This window comes from Dreissena polymorpha, chromosome 11 (genome assembly GCF_020536995.1).
Source record: "Dreissena polymorpha isolate Duluth1 chromosome 11, UMN_Dpol_1.0, whole genome shotgun sequence".
Lineage (NCBI taxonomy): Eukaryota > Metazoa > Mollusca > Bivalvia > Myida > Dreissenidae > Dreissena > Dreissena polymorpha.
The window spans coordinates 39,958,864-39,981,774 of NC_068365.1; the positions used below are offsets into that span (position 1 = coordinate 39,958,864).

Genomic DNA, 22,911 nt, shown 5'->3' on the forward strand with positions numbered 1-22,911 from the left:
AAGTTTTCACTGCATACACATAATAAAACAGGTTGCCCCAAGGGAAGGGATCATTTTAACCCCAGACGAATGATTTTAACAAAGTTGTTAGAGGACCTCTATACGATGTTCAACAACAAATATATACTCCAAGCCTTAATGTTTGAGTGAAAAGTACCAATTTTTTTTTTAAATATGTAAGTCTATATAAATTTATTCACCCTTGGGCATGGCCAGTCTTTACTTAAGGGTAGATTTTTGAAGAAACTTGGTACACAATACAATGATACAGGCAAAAAGCCATAATCCGATGCCTTAGAGTTTCAAAGAATAATTGTTTAAGTGTTTGTTCTATACTTATACATGTAAGACAAGCAAGTGAACCTCAGTGGAGTGCCAATGTTTACCTCAGGGATTAAACAAAAAAATTTGGTATAACTTCAAACAAAACTAATTATCAACAAGAATGATTTCTATATACTCCCTCTATGAACTTATTTTACCTTTAGTCTTATTTTGGACCGGACAGAAGCAATGTCAAATATGGTGGTGGTAGTTATGGTCGTTGTGTAGTGTTGGTGGTGGGTGGTGGTGGTGGTGGGTGTTGGTGGTGGGTGTTGGTGGTGGGTTGTGGTGGTGGGTGGTGGTGGTGATTGGTGGTGATGGGTGGCGGTGGTGGCTGTGTGTGGCAGTGGTGGTGGGTGGTTGTGGTGGTGTGTGTTGGTGGTGGGTGGCAGTGGTGGGTGGTGGTGGTGGTGGTAGGTGGTGGTGATGGTTGGTGGTGGGGTGTAAGTTGGTAGGTGGTGGGTGGCAGATGTGATGGTGGGTGGCTGTGGTGGTGGTAGCGGTGAGTGGCAGTGGTGGTCGGTGGTGGTGGTGGTTGTGGGTGTTGGTTAGTGGTGGTGGTGTAGGTTGGTGATGGCGGTGGTGGTGGTGGGTGGTGGTTAGTGGTGGGTGGTGGTGGGTGATGGCGGTTGTGGTGGGTGGTGGTGGTGGTGGTAGCGGTGAGTGGCAGTGGTGGTGGTGGTGGGTGTTGGTTAGTGGTGGTGGTGGTTGGTGATGGCGGTGGTGATGGTTGGTGGTGGACGGTGATTAGTGGTGGTGGTGGTGGATGATGGGCGGTTATGGTGGGTGGTGGTGGTGGTGGTAGCAGTGAGTGGCAGTGGTGGTGGGTGGTGGTGTGTGGTGTTGGTGGAGGGTGATGGTTAGTGGTGGGTGGTGTTGGTGTTAATTGTTGGTGATGAAGGCGGTGATGGTGATGGTGGGTGGTGGTGGGTAGTGGTTAGTAGTGGGTGGTGTTGGTGGTTGGTAATGGCGATGGTGGTGGTGATGGTGGGTGGTGGTGGTGGTGGGTGGTGGTTAGTGGTGGGTGGTGGTTAGTGGTGGGTGATGGCAGTTGTGGTGGGTGATGGTGGTAGCGGTGAGTGGCAGTGGTGGTGGTGTTGGGTGGTGTTGGTGGTGGGTGGTGGTTAGTGGTGGGTGGTGTTGGTGGTGCTGTTAATGGTTGGTGATAACGATGGTGCTGATGATGGTGGGTGGTCAGGTGGTGATGGTGGGTAGTGGTTAGGGTGGTGGATGGGGGTTAGTGCTTGCTGGTTGTGGTAGATATATTATTTATTTCCTCCATTCATGAAGAGCTTAACACATTTACAAGTATTTACAACATTAATGTATACAATAGATAATAATATATGTATATTTATATATGTACATGCATATAAACAACAATAGAGAGACGATTTTATAATTAGCACACTCGCAAACTAACAAACTAGTCTCAGCAATAGGATTGCTAATTGATTATTCAGGCGATTGTCATCTGTAGCTGATAGCGTCATTTCCAACAACGTTACGATTTGTTCTAATGGTGTCTTTCGTGTTAATTTTATAAAACACTGAAACCCCTTTTGGTAAATGACAGCATCCCAAAGTGATTCACGTAACAGTTCCCTTTTCGAACAAAAACACACTGAATGAAGTAGTTTGTTTTCCGTGTGTATCCCACACAATGAGCACACTGTTGGGTACGATCTAGAGAGGAATTCTCCCAGTTGTGCCCTCAGGGTGGCTATTAAGGGCGATAGCTTAGGCGAAATCTGGGATATTTTCCAGAGGGACGAGGGCTTATCTACGTGTAGAACATCATTAAGGTTCAATGTGGGACACACGTCCCGGATACTTTCCAACTGTCTGTGATGTTCCAGAGCGGATACCGATCGTTGGAGCATCTGTTTCCACGCTTGCTTAGACGGGAACAAACCTGATTGTTAATACCCGTCTAAACACGATTGCAGTTGGTATTTATACAGCAGTCTGTAGATTTCTGGAACGAAGCCTTTAGTTTGTTTGTCGTTATTCAGGTATCGTACAAGTCTGTTAATGAACACTTGTTTGGCAAGGTATTGGTTTGGTAAACGACATAATTGACCAAAAAACACTAGCTTTTTCCTGTCAATGATATTCTCAATTGAGTTTACATTAATTGATGCTAATGCAAAGTCCGTATTTGTTAAGGAATGAAATTGCTGCATAGATTTAATACAAAACCGATGAGAGCGCTCAAGGCGTAACATATCGCTGGCACCGATAACAGTCCACAGTTCACAGCCGTATAATGCTTTCGGAACAACCACGGATTGATAAATTGTTCTTAAGGTGATTGGGCTGAGTGATGATGGATTAATGCCGCTGCCGCATATGCTCAGGTATGTACCTCGAAGCTTGTTGCAGGCGTCTGCTATAAGCATTTGCGACGAAAGCCAAGCGTCGGCAGTTATCCCCAAATGTGAATAACTTTCGGATTCTTTAACTGTTTCACTTCCAAGCCTAAACACGCGGGAGTTTCCTGTGTTTGTACGCTCATTAAAGATGATGACGGCACATTTACTTGCGTTATATTCATAGCGCCATACTCTCGAGTATTTGTAGCATATATCCATCATTTTATCAAGTCCTGTTTTTGAGTAGGATATTAAGACCATATCGTATGCGACGGTCGGCGAACAGATGTTCATGTTGTAGATACACATACCCATCCCGCTATCCTCCAGTTGTTTGATAAGCCCATTGATAAACACTTGGTACAGGAGCGGTGAGCTTTTACAACCCTGGCGGGTACCTTGCAAAACCGGGAACTCATGGGAATGTCTTCCATGGGAAAGAACATAGCTTTTGGCGTTCATATAGAGTTCTTTAATCGTAATGAGGCTTGTGGGGTCAATATTGCATTTCAACAATTTGTACAGAAGCCCTGCATGCCACACATTGTCGAATGCCTGCTTCCCGTCCAGGAAGCAGACATACATCTTGGATGAATGCGCGCGTGAAAACTGAATGCATTCTCGTAACACGAATGACGTAATTATAGAGCCGAGTTGTTCTTGGAAGCCACCTTGTTGCACGTTTAAAGTCCTGGAAATAGTATCTTTACAACGCAACAAAATAACTGATTCATACAATTTTAATACAGCCGAGAGAAGAGTAATTGCACGGGAATTATTTGGGTCATCCTTTCTTTTTCTACCCCCTTTATGGAGAGTTATTATCACACCACGTTTCATACAGTTCGGGATATAACCTAGTCTTAGCATGTACGTGAAAAGGTTAGCTAGTGCAGGGGCTACAACTGTCCGTGAAAAAATGAAATGTTCATAAACGATATTGTCCTCGCCAGATGACTTTTCTCTCTGTAGTGTATTGATGATATTTTCAATAACTTCAGGGGACACAGATGCGTTGGGGTCTGTGGTCGTTAAGAGAAGGGTACGTTCCACTGCCGTAGACGTTTTCAACAAAATTGTTCGTCAAAGTTGCGTAATGCTGATGGCTTATACAGATTCTCAAAGTAGTTCCCCATCCTTGTAGTTGCTCATCGCGGTCACGAACAACGGTTCCTTGGAATATTATTCCTCCATTCATTTTTGACCCCGACATTTTCCGTCTTGAGTTGACCATCTTCCAGAACTTAGTTTGGTCCACCTCAGCCGCTGTATCAATTTGTTGGTCCATGTCCGCCATGAGTCGGTTTGCACACACCCTATGGAGGCATCTAAAATTACTCTTTGCCGCTTTGTAGCTGGTGTATTCAAAGCATTTCCTGTCTCGGGGCCATCCGGCGCGACACCACTGGTCTCGAGCAAGCCGAGAATTGTGCGCTTCAGTCAGAGCCGGGCACCAAAACGGTTTTAGGAATGACTTGAAACGCTTTTGGGGCAAGGATTCATTTGCATATGAGTAAAGAGTATTTGTTAATTCAATATATGCCCGATCAATTTCCTGCCTGTCAAGTTTGTTCTAGCACAGGCGTTGTATTACACGGCTGGATGACAGTAGTGACTGGTAATGTTCGGCATCTTCGCTGGTTACCCTTTTCCAGTAAATGTATGTCTTTTGTGGACACACTTCCGGTATGCTCAAACTCGAGAACCAGTAGACATTAAAGCATAATAATACAGGCCTATGACGAGAAACATTAAGACAATCATCATCAATAATTTCAGAAAATAGCACAAGGTCAACAGTTTTAACAGGCAAACAAATTATAGTTCTACAAGTACTGTCGTAGGAGACAAAGGTGCAGTTGGATCCGGGACACTCCCCCAAAGTGTTAACCGCTAGCATATTACAGTCAATTAATAACCTACGCAAAAGCCGAGTGCGGGGATTATTAGCTGATATACTTATGGCCGCATTGAAATCACCCATAAATACTACAGTACCGTTATCAGCGTACTTGTTATATATATCGTATAATCTCCAGATATAGTCAGCAAAAATATCTATAGAGTGGTTGGAGCAGGGTTAATATACCTGAAACATATACATATAATCGTTTGCAGAAATTTGCATCTGGATACCTGCAATGTGATCATCATCAATATCTACAGGTGTGATACAATAATCATATTTATTTTGCCACATGATCGCTACACCACCCTTGCCCATTCTTCGCTGATTTCCTATTGCTAAGCTACTGTCACAAACCACATGACATCTATAATTGTTTGAGAGTGAGTCAAAAAAATGCACATTAGATTCAGAAAGCCAATGCTCTGATATTCCGCATATGTCTATTTTACGTGTGCGGAGTAGGTTACACAGGTATGAGGAGGTACTGATTATACCAGTAGCATTCCACGTCATTATATTGATTCCCATGATTGAGTTAATGGATGTCAGTAGATAGCGGTTCATATCTGTTCATGGAAAACGTGTCCCCGTTGCTGTATTTGTGCCAAAAACAACAGTCTTCCTCGATGTTGATCCGTTGTGCATCTTCTTCGACGAAGTGTCTAGTATTACAAACCAGGTCATTTTCCGTACACCTGCGTGAGCGTTTGAGCTCAGTTCTAGATTTCCACGGGACACATTTCACAAAGCGTGGCCAAAAGTTTTTTCGAGAACATTGTTTGCATCGCAGTTATCCTCCAAATTTAGATGTATCACAACTTTGTTGGGGGATTTCGCACTGGGAAAATTCTCAAAGAGGAAACCGTTGGGCCCTTTTCGGTAATGTACTCATACAATGTATTCACGTTCACGGACTTCCGATATCCCAATACACAAAAATGTTTGATGTGGATCCGCCTTTGGGCCCTATATCAATTGTCTGTCATAGCTTCGTCGAATCTTCTCGATATTCTTACTGGTATAGGTTTACCGGAACTGCCCGCCTGTGGTGGTGACGTGATTAACTCGTTTGTTGGCGTCAAAGCTTCATTAAAGGGTTGGGGCCTCCTTTCTACCTGGGAAATGAACGGTTCCTCGGTGGGTGTCCTTGAGTTTTTTTCCGCAAAACACACATCAGGGTTGTTGGGAACAGTATCAACGGATCGGGTGTTACAACTCTCAGCTTCATCGTTACGACCATAGAACCTATCAATGTTTAAACTTGAGATTGTAACAATGTTTTTGTTGTCTAAAAAGCTATCTAACACACGAACTCGATCTTCTATTCCCGTAACTCTTTTCAGCACAGAGGAACTGATATCACGCACAGATTGTTCCGTTCCAATCCCCTGTCGACGGATATTATTTCCACAGACTATTATGTCAAATTTTATATTCTGCAGAACTCCCTTTACATAGTTCATTTGTTTCGTCCGTAATTTATCACTTATCTGATCAAAGATGACGATAACCCTTACTGTACTATTAATGTTCTAATATTTTACCTGTCTACATGTATTCATGTTACTTGATTTAACAACATGAGATAATGCATATCATTAGGTGAAGTGAAGGTAAGATAATGTAACTAGCATCTCACATTATCTGTTGATTTTGCCATTTTTAGAACATGGTATTCTTGAACCATTTGTACTTTGTCCTTATGCATGAATACAGATACAAGTTGCAAAATATTTGTCCAGGAATCATCTAATATTATTGTGCCTGTAATTTCAATCTTTAGGTTGATTGCATTTCACATTTGACACAATGACACCAGGAATAAAATATAACTAGTAAAGTAGTTCTTACAATTAAAGTTGTATTGTACCAATATTAACTGAAAAATGGCTGCAAATATATTTTATTTATGTTAATGTTTTAGCCTAATTAATTATGTTTATTTCATTTTATTTCTGACTTAAACACACTGCATTAACCATTTGACGAGACTTTGGGCTAAATGCATTAATGCAATCTAATTGACTCCATTTTGTAATGAATTACCTTATAGCGTAATTAATACCACTACTTATAGGTATATAATTTCCAATAAAAACAATGTTAACCCTGTACCACTTAGATACGTATTTCAACGCATGTGTAGTCCCTTAGAAATGTTAAATCTAATTAAATGCCTTTCTTACTAGATCCAAGTTTAAAAGCTTTATTTCCAATCTTTAGGACTGATGAGCAGCAAACAGCATAAACCCCGAACAACCTGCGAGTTACTGGCTGTTCTAGTTTTATGCTTTTTACAAATAGCAATGTTCACTTTTCTTTAAGTGGGAAAGGGTTAAATAAAAAGTATGGTTAAATAGAAAATATAATTAAAGATTTTGTGTACATTAATATTTGCACATAAATTCAAACTGTTTAATCAGACTACTATTAACCCTGACATGAAAGGTTTAAGATTCATTGCAATGATATGGAACTTGTAATCTGTGATGCTACTTTCTCAAATCGTGTACACACAAGGGTATTTACTTGATATTTGTAGTTACTTTGTTTTATCCCCAGACAGTTTTTGCTATTTTGCTCCTGTGCATATTTCACCAGTGTGTAATTAAATTGCAATTAAACTGAATTTAAATTGTATGTTATTGTATTTCTAATCTGATAAATGCTATAACTTTGATGTTATTGCTTATGTGTATTTACATGCGTGTACAAGTGATTAATTATGGACTAAATATGAGGTTCAGCAAGCCATCTAAGAAGACAAAGAAAACTCAATAGACAGAGGCTGTTTCATGTTTCTTAGAATATACTGTTATTCCTATCATATACAAGATAAGAATTGTTTTTAATATGTTTGTGATATGTATCCTCACTGCAAATCTATTAAAATCCCCATCAAAGCTGTATTAAACACATTACTATAATGCAGAGTTTAATATAAAGAAGCAATTGCTTGGGCAATCCCTGAAATAGTTGTGTGTTATGAACATTAGGTATGTAAACACGTATATATTTTTTATCATGTCACAATCAGTATCAACCTACAACAATGAATGAAAAGAGCATGGTAATTTTGGCAGTCATGGTCTGGGCCATAAGTTTCCATCCACTTCTGCTGTCATGGAATGAGGCAGTTCTGACCTGCTTACAAGTGTAGGCCATTAAGGAGCTCATTTTCTAATATAAGTGCAACTAACCGGTATGCATTTTACATTTTTAATTGCAAAACACACCACATGTTGAGAATTTATCATTAAGTTCCTGTATAATTGTATGCATTTATTTCCTTCATAAATTAAAAAAATATTGGATTATAGATATATATAATCCGACTCTGCAAGACTTTTATGCTTAAATTTTATGGTCAGTTGCTCAGCATAAGAGTAAAGGCGCGAAGAAACAATAACATGCAATGAGTATCTAATGCTTTTAATGCAGAAGTCACTTTCATGTGTCATGCTTTTTCAAGAGAGCTTTGAATGCTCTTGATTTCATTTGAAAAATATACTTTCATAAAATAATCTCTTGATTAATAGAAAACATTCCCATTTAGTTGACTAAAACAAATCTGAATCCACTTTGTTTATCATGATTGTTTTGTGGCACGTATTTATTGGTATTTGATTTTTTTCTTCCTAATATAAATGTCACACTTGTCTATTACAAGCTGCTTTAAGTCATAGACGCAGCTATTGCAACGCATCAATTTGTTTACAGAAATTTCTAACAGAGTTATTGAGAAATTCAATGTAAAAAACTACAGGGAACTGTTTAATACTTGTCAACAAAGCCAGTTGTCCAGAAGATTAGAAATATCAACTTTTGATATTTACATCATTCTAAGCACAGCATTGATAAATAATTAATGACCAGTAAAACTGAAGCATGACAGCGTTACGAAATAATGTTATATTTGTCACTGTATAATCATGCTAATCAACACAAATATAGTTCCCTTATTATCCCTTATTATCATAAAAGCCCGATAAAACAAGAGCTGTTTTTAAGAAAACACAATGCCCCCTACTGCGCTTTGAAGCCGCACGGCAGCTATTTTAGAAACAATGTTATATTTTGAATGTTAAGGTCACAGTGACCTTGACCTTTGACCTAGTTACCTCAAACCATGTTTGATTGTAGATCTCAATGAGATGCATGCACATGTGAAGTTTAAAGAACATAGACCCAAGATTTCTCATTTTATCATCAAGGTTAAAGTTTTGGTGACATAATGACAGCTAGGTAGACAGGCCAAAACCAATATTCCCCGGATCATTCCATCCGCAGGCATTAATAATGTCCACCTGTCCCTTATACTGCATTCTTTTTACTAAAATTTGGAAATCAATATTGTTGATTGTATTTTTACAAGTACTTCATAATGGATAATACAAGTGATTTCAATATTGTTGATTGTAATTTCTTACAAGTACTTCATAATGGATATTACAAGTGATAAATATTGTTGATTGTATTCTTACAAGTACTTCATAATGGATGACACAAGTGATCAATATTGTTTAATGTATTCTTACAAGTACTTCATAATGGATAATACATACGGAATATTACGCTAGTCAATTGTTCCAAGAGTTTGTATCACTCGAGTGGCTTGTGTGATGACGTATCACAAGTGATGTGATGTGAAAAAGCACAAGCCACGAGAGTGATACAAACTCTTGGAACAATTGACTAGCGTAATATTCCTTTTATTATATATAACAACTAACGAAAACAGTTAACAAATGTATTTTTTACATTAACAAAACTTACATAACAATGACTAAAACGGTACGCCATAGTTTATTTTAGATGCGTATGAATACAGTTTATGTAAATTAACGTGTTAACATTCGAACCGGGAAAACACAGGTTTCCGACATGCTTACCTTAATGCCATCGTTAATCCAATTTTTATAACAATTAGATCTAAGTTGACAACTTTAATCCGATGTTTATAACAAATACGTTTAAACGATATGCACTTCCACTTCTATCTTCCATGTCTTTATCGAAACTTAGTTTAAACCACACTATTTTATTGTATTCCTATCGAAATATACATTTATGCATGATAAACACACACGCCAAAATACGTTTTTAACACAAAGTTTACTGTTAAAAAACACCACGTCCGACATGTCCTTAGAGAGTTTAGATAAAACTATTGTGTTTCGTCACAGAAATGACGTCACACGATGTACTACGTAATATATTTCGTAATATAAAATATTTATATTTTCGGTGCGCGAAATGTGACGTCATTAAATGGGTCGAAGTAGTCCGGCTAGTATGGTAATACGGAATTGGAAACAGCGAGTAGCGTAATACGGGATTTTTTATTTCAACGATTGATACAACCTGTATTTTGTTAAATGCATTAAACAGGTATATACTAAATTAATTGATCAATATTGTTGATTGTATTCTTACAAGTACTTCATAATGGATACAAGTGATTTCAATATTATATTTACTAAGTTTCAACTCATATAACTGGTTATTGAGATGAACAACATGTAACTTATTTAAAAAATAATATTTTTTGGAAACCTACAATAAGAAATGTTTAGGTCCAATTTGGGAAAACATATATTTATTCCGTTGGGAATGGGTCCCCTCGCGTTTGCTCGTAAATGTTTGGATATTGTAGCTAGAAATTTACATGGAATAAATTGTTGCACAAAAAATAAAAGCGACTATGATGTATATCGTTACATATTTATTACCATATGTGTTAACTTAATTTTATGAAATATGTTGCGAAATATTCGTTGATTTTGAGTATTTATGTTACTTTAACTTTTATCTTGCTTGACCGTAGTTTTGCTGAAAAGGGATTTATTAAGGCGAGCTTGAGGTATTCCAGTAATATTATAATAAAAAATCACCATTACAATTACTAAATATTATGTTAAAGAGAGTGTAAAGTTTTATTTCAATAACGGCATGACCATACTTTCTTATATATAAGTATGCATGGTTGGAAAGATGAGGTCATACTCGTTTGTAAAAACACCATTTAAAATCCTGAATGTGTTTTAACTCAAAATATTTATTTTTGGCCATATTCTGTCTTTTATAGGGTAAACTCAGTATAAATGTAGCATCATGTCAGTGTAGGCCATGTCAGATGTTATAGGACCCCAGAAAATGACTTATTTATATGTTATTTTCTCGACCACTTAAATGTTTGCGTCGGATGCAATTTCTCAGTCTTTGGGAAAATGTGAGCCTGTCGGTCGACCAAGCGGTGAATTTCTTGTCAGCCAAGGTTTAGCAATCATCAGTTTGCATCATATACTATTTTCCTGCAATAGATGATCAACTGCTCCAATTGAGCTGACAATTGTTTGTTTGTTGGGTTTGAATGAAATGAATCATGTTATCAAAACATTTACGGGCCCTTAATTTTATATGTACCGACCGCATACACCACTATCAAAGTAGAGCTTGTAAAATCACAGTACAAAGACTTTTTATACCTAACTAAGCTGATAAATTCAATCCCATATTGTAGTTACCGTATCTTAGTTTGGGATAAATAGTTAACGTCAACAATCTGAACTAATATGTTTCTACGATTATGAGGACGATAACCCAAATGTCCTGTGGATGTTCTAACAGTTAACCTGTTTATTCATGTCAGGTTGTTTTACCATGAGATCATTTATAAAGGTGAAGTGAATGTAAGATAATTTAAATAGTATCAGACTTTATCTATTGGTTTTCCATTTATAGAACATGGGGTGATTAAACTATTTGTACTTTGCCCTTACATATGATATACAGATAAAGGTTGCACAATTTTAGTACAAAAAGCAGTTAATATTATTATACATGTGTATCAAAGCTTTGGGTTGATTTGTATGACACACTGGGCACACTGACCCCTATACTAAAAAAGAACACACTTAGTAATTCTTACAAATTCAATTATTATATATCGTCAAAATATTGACTGAAACATGACCGCAATATTTTTGCTCACATTCATGTTTATCTATCTATCTATATATACTGCTATACCCTTCTCGAAAAAGTGCACTAAATGCGCATTTAATGCGCATTAAATGCACATTAAATGCGCATTTAATGCGCATGTTATTGGCACCGTATTTTTTGCTTAACAAGTGCATTTTAATCTGTTAAAAAAAAACACTTTTTACTAGTGTGTTTATACATTTAAGTGTATTTTTTTTCCACAAAATAATACACTTAAGTGCATTTATTATGATAATAAGTGCGCTTAAGTTTATTTTTAAGTGCATTTATACACTTGAGTGTATTTTAAGACATACAAATAATACACTTCATGGTCAAAGTAAATTTTTTAAAGCGCATTAATACACTTGAGTGCATTTCCAGTCATTCAAATAATACACATTACAGAATTAAAAGCAAATTATTTAAGCGCATTAATACACTTGAGTGCATTTCCAGTCATGCAAAAAATACACTTCATTGAGTATTCAAAGTGAATTTTTGTAAGCGCATTAATACACTTGAGTACATTTCCACTGATACAAATAATACACATTACAAAATTGAAAGTGAATTTTTTTAAGCGCATTAATACACTTGAGTGCATTCCCGGTGATACAAATAATACACCTTACAATATTAAAAGTGAATTTTTAAGCGCATTAATACACTTCAGTGCATTTTCAGTCATACAAATGATACACTTTTTGAAGTGTTGGAAGTGAATTTTTTAAGCGCATTATACGCTCAAGTGTACTTTTCATCACTTCAAATTAATATGCTTAAAAATAAACCAAATTTAAAAATAATCCCAGCATTTTGAAGTCAGCATTCATTCTTTAAATGAATGGTTAGTGTAAACACATACATAAAAAACAAAAAGTACAATTCAATAGATAAATACACACTTTTATTAGAATGTTAAACCTTAAAAAACAAAAACAAATGTTACATATCTACATAAAAGAGAGGATTCAAACGGGCTATTGCCTATCTGGAATTAACAATTGAAAATATCAAGCTCATACCAGTGATTTTTCTCCCCTCTGATTATCGGTAACTGATTAACAGCCAAATACAGGTGGTTTCCACTTCAAAAATATTAAAGATTTCCCCTCATTAAGCTGAAATGTTTTCCCTATCATTTACTAGATTTTTATATATTACATTAATTCCAAATCCCTTTTTAATATGGACAAAAGCAGCACATTCAATTCAATCATATTCTGGATCCTAATATATGATAAATGAACAGTATTCATGAAATTTATATAAATCTATACCTTATTTTTAAGATCTTCCTTTTTTTGTTCATTATTGCGCTAAAACATGCCCTTCTGAGAGCCAGTACGTACAGGTTGTTTTGAATTTCCAAAGAAATTCACTGCATACATTCTGACAATATTTAGCAGCTTAGCCCCTGTCACTATATTTGTTGTTATGCACTGTTCCTTACAAAGAATGCATTCGTAAACAACCCTTTATAGAGCACTTCACCAGCTGATCAGGTCTGAATACTACTGTCATGGTCTGCGAGGCGATTCTCGTGCATGATCTCATTTGACATCAGGTCCTGAAAGATATTTTATAATGTAAGTGTTAAATATTGCTGTTATGGTAATCTTGTTCAACAGTTGCAATAAATATCATAAATTTAAATCAAAACAAGTTTGTTGGCTTGTTGTTTTTGTTTGTTTATTTTTGCAATTTTAATCTCGTGATCACATGTGACTTAACGCTTTTCATAAATAATTTAAAGAAATTATGTTTGATAGAAAATACTGTTAATAAATGTACTAATATATGTGGTCTCCTTTGGCTGTGTGGACTGGTCGGAAGTGTGACGTCTTTGAATTGCAATAACCTTTATTATATAGTTTTACCTCTCAACAAATCCATCTTTTCTTGGTCAAGGACAAGCTACAGGGCACGGTTTCCCACTCCTGTTCCCCTCAAGTTGGCCTGGTATACATGTCCATACATCAGGTAGTCCCCTTTTTGCTCCCTTTTTTGGCAGGTGATGATGCACATTCTGTCCAATGGATCTTCCGATCAATGTAAATTTCACCTTGGGGTTTAACCTTCAAATATAAAATATTAAAGTTCTGATTAAATATGGGGGAAAGAAATCTGTTCATTAATGACAAGAAATAGGTATAAATAAATTTTAAGATGACAATAACCATAAAATACAGCCATAATAATTCAAATGGTGTTTTTTTCCTTAAAATTGCATTTTATTTACTCATCCAGTTACATTTCCCAGTGACAATACATAAATATGATAATGATCATAATTAATTTAATTAAAAAGAGATGCAGAAATGAAAATACAAACCTGTTACAGCTGTTCTTCAGCATTCCAAAAAAACAAAAACGGCAGTTGTTGATCACTTTAACCACCCACTTTGAATCTTCTTTGCAACAAACTTATTGTTGATTTACACATTGTAGTAAATACACATTGTTTTCATCACACAATAGTTCATGTGCTGAAAGAATTTCAAGACATTTGACACTAGAATTAATGTTGCTGAATTATACCTAAAAATTTAGCTCAATTTAAGTTGCTGAAACCAAAGTGTTTACAAAAATAACTTCCTGTGCTCCAAATAACTTGCTGTGCTCCAACCAATCAAAAGTGGTTTGTTTTCAAATAGATGGTCCCAGAACCAATCAAAATTCTATAAACACCCCTTTGTTTTGGCTAGATGGAGCACTGATAGGGATTAGTGTTTATGATGCTAATTGATCTCTTATCTGATCCTGATCTTATCTGATATTTATTGAATAATACACAGCACACTTAGCATATTATATTTAATTGTGAATATTTCAATATAACATACTGAATGGTGTTAGGAAATAAATATAATATTATAAATATTATTTAAATTGTCTTTTAAAATGTATGTTAATAGTCAATGTGGTAGACATTAATTGAATTGGGGTTAAATATCAGTGTAAGAAAGTTCAAATACTTGTTTTTTATGTTGTGAAGATATAATTGATTCTGGCAAGCCCACATAATTTTTTTTGACACTTTCAATATTTTTAATTATTTACCCACAGCCTGATTTAGTTGTACTTTTACCTTTAAAAGCTGCTCTACTGATTCACATATTTTATGAGCAGACAAATTGTAATAATAAGACCATAAACATTATGTGAAGATAAAAAAGAATTCAGTACAATCCTCCTATTAAACACTATATCTCTGTCCTTTAACTTTAGTTATTTGCTATAGTGTTGCTCTTTTTTATGAAGATGCACTAAAACTACACTTGTACAGAAAGAATATTTTTTTTGCAAATCAGAAGATGCACAAAAAATGCACTTCATTGAAAAAATGCACTTATTGTATAAAAAGATTCACTTTGTCTACAGAAGATACACTTAAAGTACAGTAAAATACACTTAAAGATAATGAAAATACAGAAAAAATGCACTTTAGTGCACTTAATTATGAAAAAAATGCAGAAAAAATACACTTTTCGGTAAAAATGCAGAAAAAATACACTTTTTAAAGCGTATTTTGTTAAAAAGTGTATTTTATTTTGAGAATATATAGTCGCCAACAATTAGCATTACAAGAATGCGCGTGTCAGTGCTAGGAAATTAAGGAAATTAAGGAAGAAGTGTAAAGGAGATAAAAAGTAATACATAATGTATTTGTGAGACATAGAAACAAAGGTGATAGTGTTAGTTAAAAGATGAAATATACAGATAAAAGGTTAAAAACAGCCAACCTGCTTAGAAACTGTGATCTAGTTTGGTCACCCCCTGCCTAAACTGGTCCAGGGTAGGTGCCTGTACAATATTGGCTGGTAGAGAGTTTCATAGGACAATAGTGGCTGGATAGAAGGAAAATTTATAGTACTTGCTTGCCCGTCTGTAGATCTGCCATAGTCATTAGCACTTTTCTACGGAATTCTATAGAAAATATTATGGAATTCTACGGAAATCGATGGAATTTGATGGAATTCCATCCACTTGCCAATTTTCCATCTGAAGCTGTTATGGAATTCCACGGAATCTCGACTAAAATTCCATGCATTTCCACGGAATGTATGGAAAACACATGGAAAGTTGGACTTAGCCATTTTAATCAACGGAAATCGTTATGGAAAATAACTTATACATTTTTTTGGATGGAAATCAATGGAAAATAACTTAGAAAATTTTTCGCTGGTTGTCTGAAATGTATTTGTAGTTTAATACATGTATGAATTTATTTGCATCATGTATTTTGTATTTAAAAGAAAATGCAATAAAGATAATTATAAATTTGTTCTAGAAATTGGAACAGTTCTGGAACTGTTCCATATTTGTGTTCTAAAACGTATGTTCTGGAATTGTTCCAAAACAGTTTTTTAGAATAAATCCAGAACATTTGTGGAAAATGGCTTAGGACTTAAACTGTACCAATAATTTCAAGAACCTTTTTAGAACATTTCAAGGACAAAATATGGTCAAGAAATTTCTAAAAATGTTTTAAAATTTAGTTCTAGAACACATCTAGAATGCTTTAAGAACCAGTAAGTTCTACAAAAGTTCTAATGGGGAATAAGAACACATATAGAACACCTTACACTTACAAATAGCCAAATAGACTTCATAGTAGCGATAGCAGCAGCAGCAGTAGTAGTAGTAGTTGTAGATGTAGTAGCTATATTAGTAGTAGTAGTTGTTGTTGTTGTAGTAGGTGTTGTTGTTGTAGTAATTGATATAGTAGCAGTAAGTAGTAGTAGTAGAAGTAGTAGCATTAACAGTTTCTGTAGCAATAGTAGTAGCAATAGAAGTAGCAGTAGTAGCAGTTGTTGCAGTAGTAGCAGTTGTTGCTGCTGTTGTTGTTGCTGCTGTTGTTGTTGTTTCTGCTGTTGTTGTTGCTGCTGTTATTGTTGCTGTTGTTGTTGGTGGTGTTGTTGTTGATGCTGTAGTAATTAAAGTAGTAGTTCTGCAGAAGTAGGAGTAGTTGTTACTTTCAAAGCAATTTCTACAAGTTTAAATTCCTTAACCCTGTCCATGTGGTATACACACTGTTTTTTCTCAATATCAAACTCAGCCAGTCCAGGTTGTCAAATAACAATCTATCTGATAAGCCCAGCTTGTGCAGTGAGTCAGATGTTGGGTATGTTTGCTGCAAATCTATTGGTTATAAGATATAACAGCCTTTTCTAATTGGCTGAATTCAAATACAGAAAGTTTACCTGTTAGATTGAAACATGAAACATGGTGGAAAATGTACTGGTTTAACTTGTTAAAATAAAGTTAAAGAAATTTAACAAACAGAAGAGTTCATTAGTTTTTCCATTAAAAACACTTTTTTAAAATACTTATGTATTTATATCATTTGGAAAGTGACATGAAATATTGTTAAAGAGTGATGCATACAGTGTTTGAGCAGTCTGTCTAGGAATAGAACAACAACTGAAGGTTTGTGATTTTTATTATTTATAAATATTCCTTTAAATTTAATCTTCTTATGACATTATTGTAGACCTTTTTATGTGATATTTGAGGTTTTAGTATGGCAAATATTAGTTAAGCAGCTGTCACCCAAATTTTCATTTAGTGGAGTTTGCAGGTTGAAAAAGGAAGTAATAAGACCTATGTGGAGAAATTAATAACGTTGAATGTAGTATCGGAATTTTATCATGCAAGGTTATAGAACTGAGGCTAAGGAAGTTTTGTACTGTGCATGTTGAGCACTCTATGCTCATTAATGGTGTTAATGTTTATTATTATCCCCCGTCCATAGCCATATCTTGGAAGTGCTTTGGCAGATTTCACTGAAACTTGGTGTGAGTATGTATATGGATAAGAGGATGATGCATGCCAAATGACATTGTACACCATTAGTTAATAACAGAGTTATGGCCCTTTGTATCTTGAAAAAATGCTTTTTTGTGTGTCCAAGGCCATATCCTGGAAGTGCTTTGGCGGATTTCATTGAAACCTGGTTCGAGTATATATATGGATAAGAGGATAATGCACGCCAAATGACATTGTACACCATCTGTTAAAAACGGGGTTATGGCCCTTTGTATCTTTAAAAAATGCTTGTTTGAGTGTCAAATATAATACTTATGTGTCCAGAAGCATATTGGCGGGGGATATCAATTCAACGAATTTGCTTGTAAATAAAAAATTAAACCAATGGAATTGGTTTTTAGGTATCTGAGTGTGCATTTTCATACCAATAGAATTACACATCATTCTAATTATAGCAATAATAAATTTGTACTAATCATACCAACAAATTAAGTTATGCTTAGTGCTTTGCGATGTATTCACTTCGTTTTTAGTTCTCTTTCTATAGACCATTTAACAACTTAATATTTAAAACAATTCATGAATTACGTTCCATATACATTTTCATTATGTGCTTTAATTACCATTGACCAGTTGATGGAAGATACTGCAGAGTTTGGCAGGGAAATAATCCAACAGCAAAGCCGCTCTTTAAGCGCATTCACCTAGAGGACTTACAGGGCCACACATTCATGGTAAATATTGTCATGCCCTGGGCTAGATAAGTTATTTAATGTTAACCACCTGAAAGTATTTTGTCTTACACTTTTCTGGATCCTGTGATAACTTTAAAAGTTCTAAGTATTTTTTCATGAAACTTGGAACATGAACAGATGACAATAAGGACATTTTGCACGTCATTTCATGTTGTTTATAATACAAGAATTCTGGTTGCTATGGCAACAAATATATTTAACAAACTTAAAATAGTGAAGTTTAACAGGTAGGGGACCATATTGCTTTGCAATCTCTTGTTATAGTTTGAATGTAAATAACTCTTTGCTTTAGACATTTTTATGATTTTTTATTCTGTAGAGCACATGTGAGCAGTATACAATGTACCTCATACCAAAAAGAACCCGGAGGCAGTGACTGGTGTTCAATATTCTCAGAAGAAAAGGAAAATGGCAGTGGAAGACTTGGACAAACATTTTTTAAAACTAGCCTCTGTGTTAAGCCTGGCAGTCTGTGGCTGGTGACATGTTTTATTTGGGTTACTTCTTGTATAAAAAAGACCAGTTATTTATTTTGTGAATTATATTTTGTGTTTGTTTTTTGTCTTAATTTATTATATTTTTTTTAATTTAGGAATTTGAAACTTGGATAATTGAATAAAGTCCGTGTTCAACAGTACTGAGCATAGTATAATAAATAACAAATTTACAACAGTTATTAATTTGTTATGTATTATTATTAACTATGCTCAGTACTTGAATACTGGCTGTCTGCATGGGAATTTGTTTTCTAGAAAGTTGGTTTCAGACTTAAATATTTGAAGTTAACCTTCGGAACTTTTCTAGAATTGTACTGGAACACATCAACTAAAACTGAACTTCTGTTATCATACTAAAAGTGTTCTAGAATTAATAAGGAACAGTTGTTGAACGTTAAAATTTATGAGAAAAAACTCAAGAACAATTCTGCGTGATGTGTGTGTGTGCATGTAATTGTGTGTGTTTATGAACATATGTGAGAAAGGATGTATACTTGTCACAAGATAAATGTAAAATTCTACTTCTATGTTTTATATTGTGCCTTTTATAAGTTTTTCTTTTCTTACCTGTATATGCGTGCATGTTTATGGATGTGTTTTTGAATGTGTGTGTGCATGCCTGTGGTTAAGAGAGTAGGTACTTTATGAAAATGTAAAACCACTCATTTTTGAATATGTACTGTGACTGCACGTGTGTGGTTAATGATTGATGCTATATCTTGTTCTTGTTTAACTTCTATGATGAAACCTTTAGTTACATTCACATTTGTTTTTCAAAATCAACGAAATGCCTTTAATCTATAATCTGTTTTTTTCTATTTTATTCCAGCTTTTTATTAAATTCCATAGCTTTTCACGGAATTCCACGGCATTCTATGGAATTCCACGGCATTCTATGGAATTCCACGGCGTTCTATGGAATTCCACGGCGTTCTATGGAATTCCATGGCATTCTATGGAATTCCACGGCATTCTATGGAATTCCACGGCATTCTATGGAATTCCACGGCATTCTATGGAATGCCACGGAATTCTATGGAATTCCACGGCATTTTATGGAATTCCATCCCATATAAAGTCCCTCTTCTGTTTTTTTTTCACTTTTCCATTGATTGCATGGAATCGGATGGAAAGTTAGTGCCAATACTCCACGGAATTCCATCTAACGATTTCCATAGAATTCCATATGATTCCGCGGCAGATCTACAGACGGGCGGAGTCGGGATTTGTCTGAATGAAAGAGGGTGCAGATGTCTAGTGAGCCGGGTGGGAGGAGTGACGTAGGGAGGCATTGGTACAGCAACCAGTCCATGGACAATTTTATAGAACATCAGTAGCCGAGAGTCATACCTTCTGTTCTCAAGTGAACGCCACCCTAATTTGTCTAGCATGTGTGTGACACTGTTGTGATATGAGTAGTCATTTGTAACCCATCGAGTGGCCCTGCGTTGGACAATCTCGATCTTGTTGGTGTTGTGGTGGTGTGTGTTGGTGGTGGGTGGCAGTGGTGGTTGTTGGTGGTGGTGGTAAGTGGTGGTGATGGTTGGTGGTGGGTGTAAGTTGGTAGGTGGTGGGTGGCAGATGTGATGGTGCGTGGCTGTGGTGGTGGTAGCGGTGAGTGGCAGTGGTTTTTTGCTAAGAAGAGACTATCTTGAAAAGAAAAAAAAAGCGGAGGGTGTCACCCCCGATTAGCCTGTGCCAACTCACAGAGAACGGCTCATTTATAAATCCCTAATATAATTTACAATCTATGTCTTGCAATAAAGCCTGAGAGTTGACCTGTCAATGCGAATGACAAGGGGACATGGCCTTATTAAAGATAACGCAGTTAATATAGCTTATGACACATTATCCTGTGATAACAAAAACCACTGCACACCCTATGGTATCTTTTTGTATAACTGGACCAAAATCACAGCCACCACAATGCCAGATGTTCCAGCATGTTTGAACAGAATTACAAGTTTTAGGGCAACAAAGTCCGTTCCTTGACAGCGTCAGGATTTTAATCTGCTACTTCCAGACTTCATGTCGCCTTCATAACTGGTTAAATAATTTACCTATGATTAATCAATAGCCACTAGGCCCAGGTAACAAATTTATCAATAAACAAGTTTTGATTTCATTGGCGGTGACATTTGGAAAATTGTCGGAAAAGGTGACATTCTAACTTTAATTTGCTGATAACACAAAACTAATGGTTGGGAGAGGTCAATGTAGGCATATTATGGAAAGTTTGGTGGTCCATTTTAGGAGATTAATGTACGTCGTAAAGTAAGTAAATACCATAATTGACCCATGTTACACACAGTACCCTTTTGCAATTCTCGCCTCTTTTTACAGTACTGGCTTTGGTTGTCATGCATGGTAAATGAACGGCTCCTATGATATTAAAAAACAAGAGGGCCATGGTGGCCCTGGGGTCGCTCACCTGAGTAGAAGTAACGTTAAGCAAGGGTTGTTAACGTTGTTTTGTGAAAAGAAAGGGTTTGCTGTGTTGGCAGATATATAAATATACGCATTATAAGGAGTTTGCTTGTGTTTGTTTATGCTTTTTAAAATAGACATTTGCTTCCCATTGCAACAAATGTTTATTTTGGATAAAAGTGATATGAAGACAGTAATTTAATAATGAGCATAATCAGCAAAAGAAAATGGAAGTGTATCTTTTTCACAAAATGTAGTCAAGCTTTGAGATAATTAGATAAGCATCTCCGCATCTTAGGGATGACTGGGTTTTGCAAGAACAGCTTTAGATACTGAAAACAACTGTTTTTATTCTATAGATTGAGTGTTCATTAAATAGTTTTTGCATAATTAAATACAATATGTTGAATTGTTATCATATATCAAAGTATATTATAAGGAAGTAAATGAGAATGAGAATATCTACTTGGAATTCAACATTGATCTTTTATGGTACCAAACATCTGACACTTAATCCTTCTCATAGTTAAAATATAGAAGTAAACAGACACAAGAAAAATCATGTATCATATCCAAACAACTGTCAAACTATTTGGAATTTAAATGCTCACAAAAATATGTGCAATAAATACATTATTTTTGCAAAAACAACTTCCAAAACAACTTTTTAACCAAACAGTTTTTGTGCTTCTTAAACAATGCAGGCTTTTTCGGCTCCATTTTGGGAAAACGCCACACTGGAATTTTGGGAATTTCGCGTCGTGAAAACCCCCATTTTGGGAAAAAAAAAATAATCGCAAAATTGGCTCAATTGGGAAAAATTATCGCATGTAAATAGTGTTTCTTATATTTCAAAGAAGCCGTTAACTGGTAAATAACGACTATTTGGATAACTTATTATTAAAATTTTACAAAATATTATGAACATGTGTGATAAGTGCAGGTTTTTTAATCCAAATTTGGGGAAAAGGCTTGGCCTTTTTTGAGGTGAAAAACCGGATTTTGAGGAAAATAAGGAAAGTCTTTAATAATCATTAACATATTTTACAGTTTTTAAAACAAATTCAAGGCAACAGATAATTTAATTATGCAATACTTTCTATTTTCTACACTGGATCAGGTCAACTAATATATTTTAAGGGTAAAAAAAAAAAAAAAAAAAAATTTTTTTTTTTGGGGGGGGGAATTGGGATTTTTTTTCAATTGGGAAAAAAACAACCAGATTTGCATTGGGAATGGGGCCAAATTTCGGACCCGTGGCATAGGGTGGAAAAAGCCTGCAATGTGATTAATTGTTGTAGTTTTTCATTCGGATAAAGTTGTTTTTTTAAATACGAGAACACTTTTCAGACTCACATTGCAATGATAATTCCATTTGAAACAACAATAAAACCTGTTAATGGGTGTTGCCGCAGTTTATTTAACCGAGGATATATTTATAGCAACACCGATGATGCTATTATCAAAACTCAATATTTTTGTTATCAGTATCATCAGAAATGACCGAGTTGGTTCATAATACAATTGTCAGTGGTTCGATCCCAGGCGGGGTTAACTTTTTTTTAATACTTTTTTTCTTTCTTTAATTTCATACTTGTTTTATACTGGAGCTCTTTAGTCCTGTTGTTTATATTCATAATTTAAAGCATTTTAACACAAACTTCAAAACATGCCGAAATCTGTGAACATGTAAGTTATTAATGATTAAGGTCAAGTTTGATACTGTATGGTATTGTGTTTGTGATTAAATATTGTTTTTTATTAATGTCTTTTGGTAAGCTGTTGTGATCCCAGTTAACCAATTAATGTCTAGCGTCCCATATTTGGGACACCTAGGAAATCTGGTCATTGTTAATTATTTC

At 35.4% G+C, this 22,911-nt stretch overlaps 1 protein-coding gene and 1 long non-coding RNA gene across 2 annotated transcripts in view; one reads left to right on the forward strand and one right to left on the reverse strand.

Moving 5' to 3' along the window:
• Nucleotides 1–22,911, reverse strand: part of LOC127851875 (uncharacterized) — an 88,400-nt gene that overhangs the window by 39,748 nt on the left and 25,741 nt on the right. The gene's annotated exons all lie outside the window — the stretch shown is intronic.
• On the forward strand, nt 16,516–19,426 carry LOC127851879 (uncharacterized). The gene is made up of 3 exons (XR_008036006.1): nt 16,516–17,031; nt 18,004–18,104; nt 18,445–19,426. It is a non-coding gene; the product is annotated as an uncharacterized LOC127851879 (long non-coding RNA).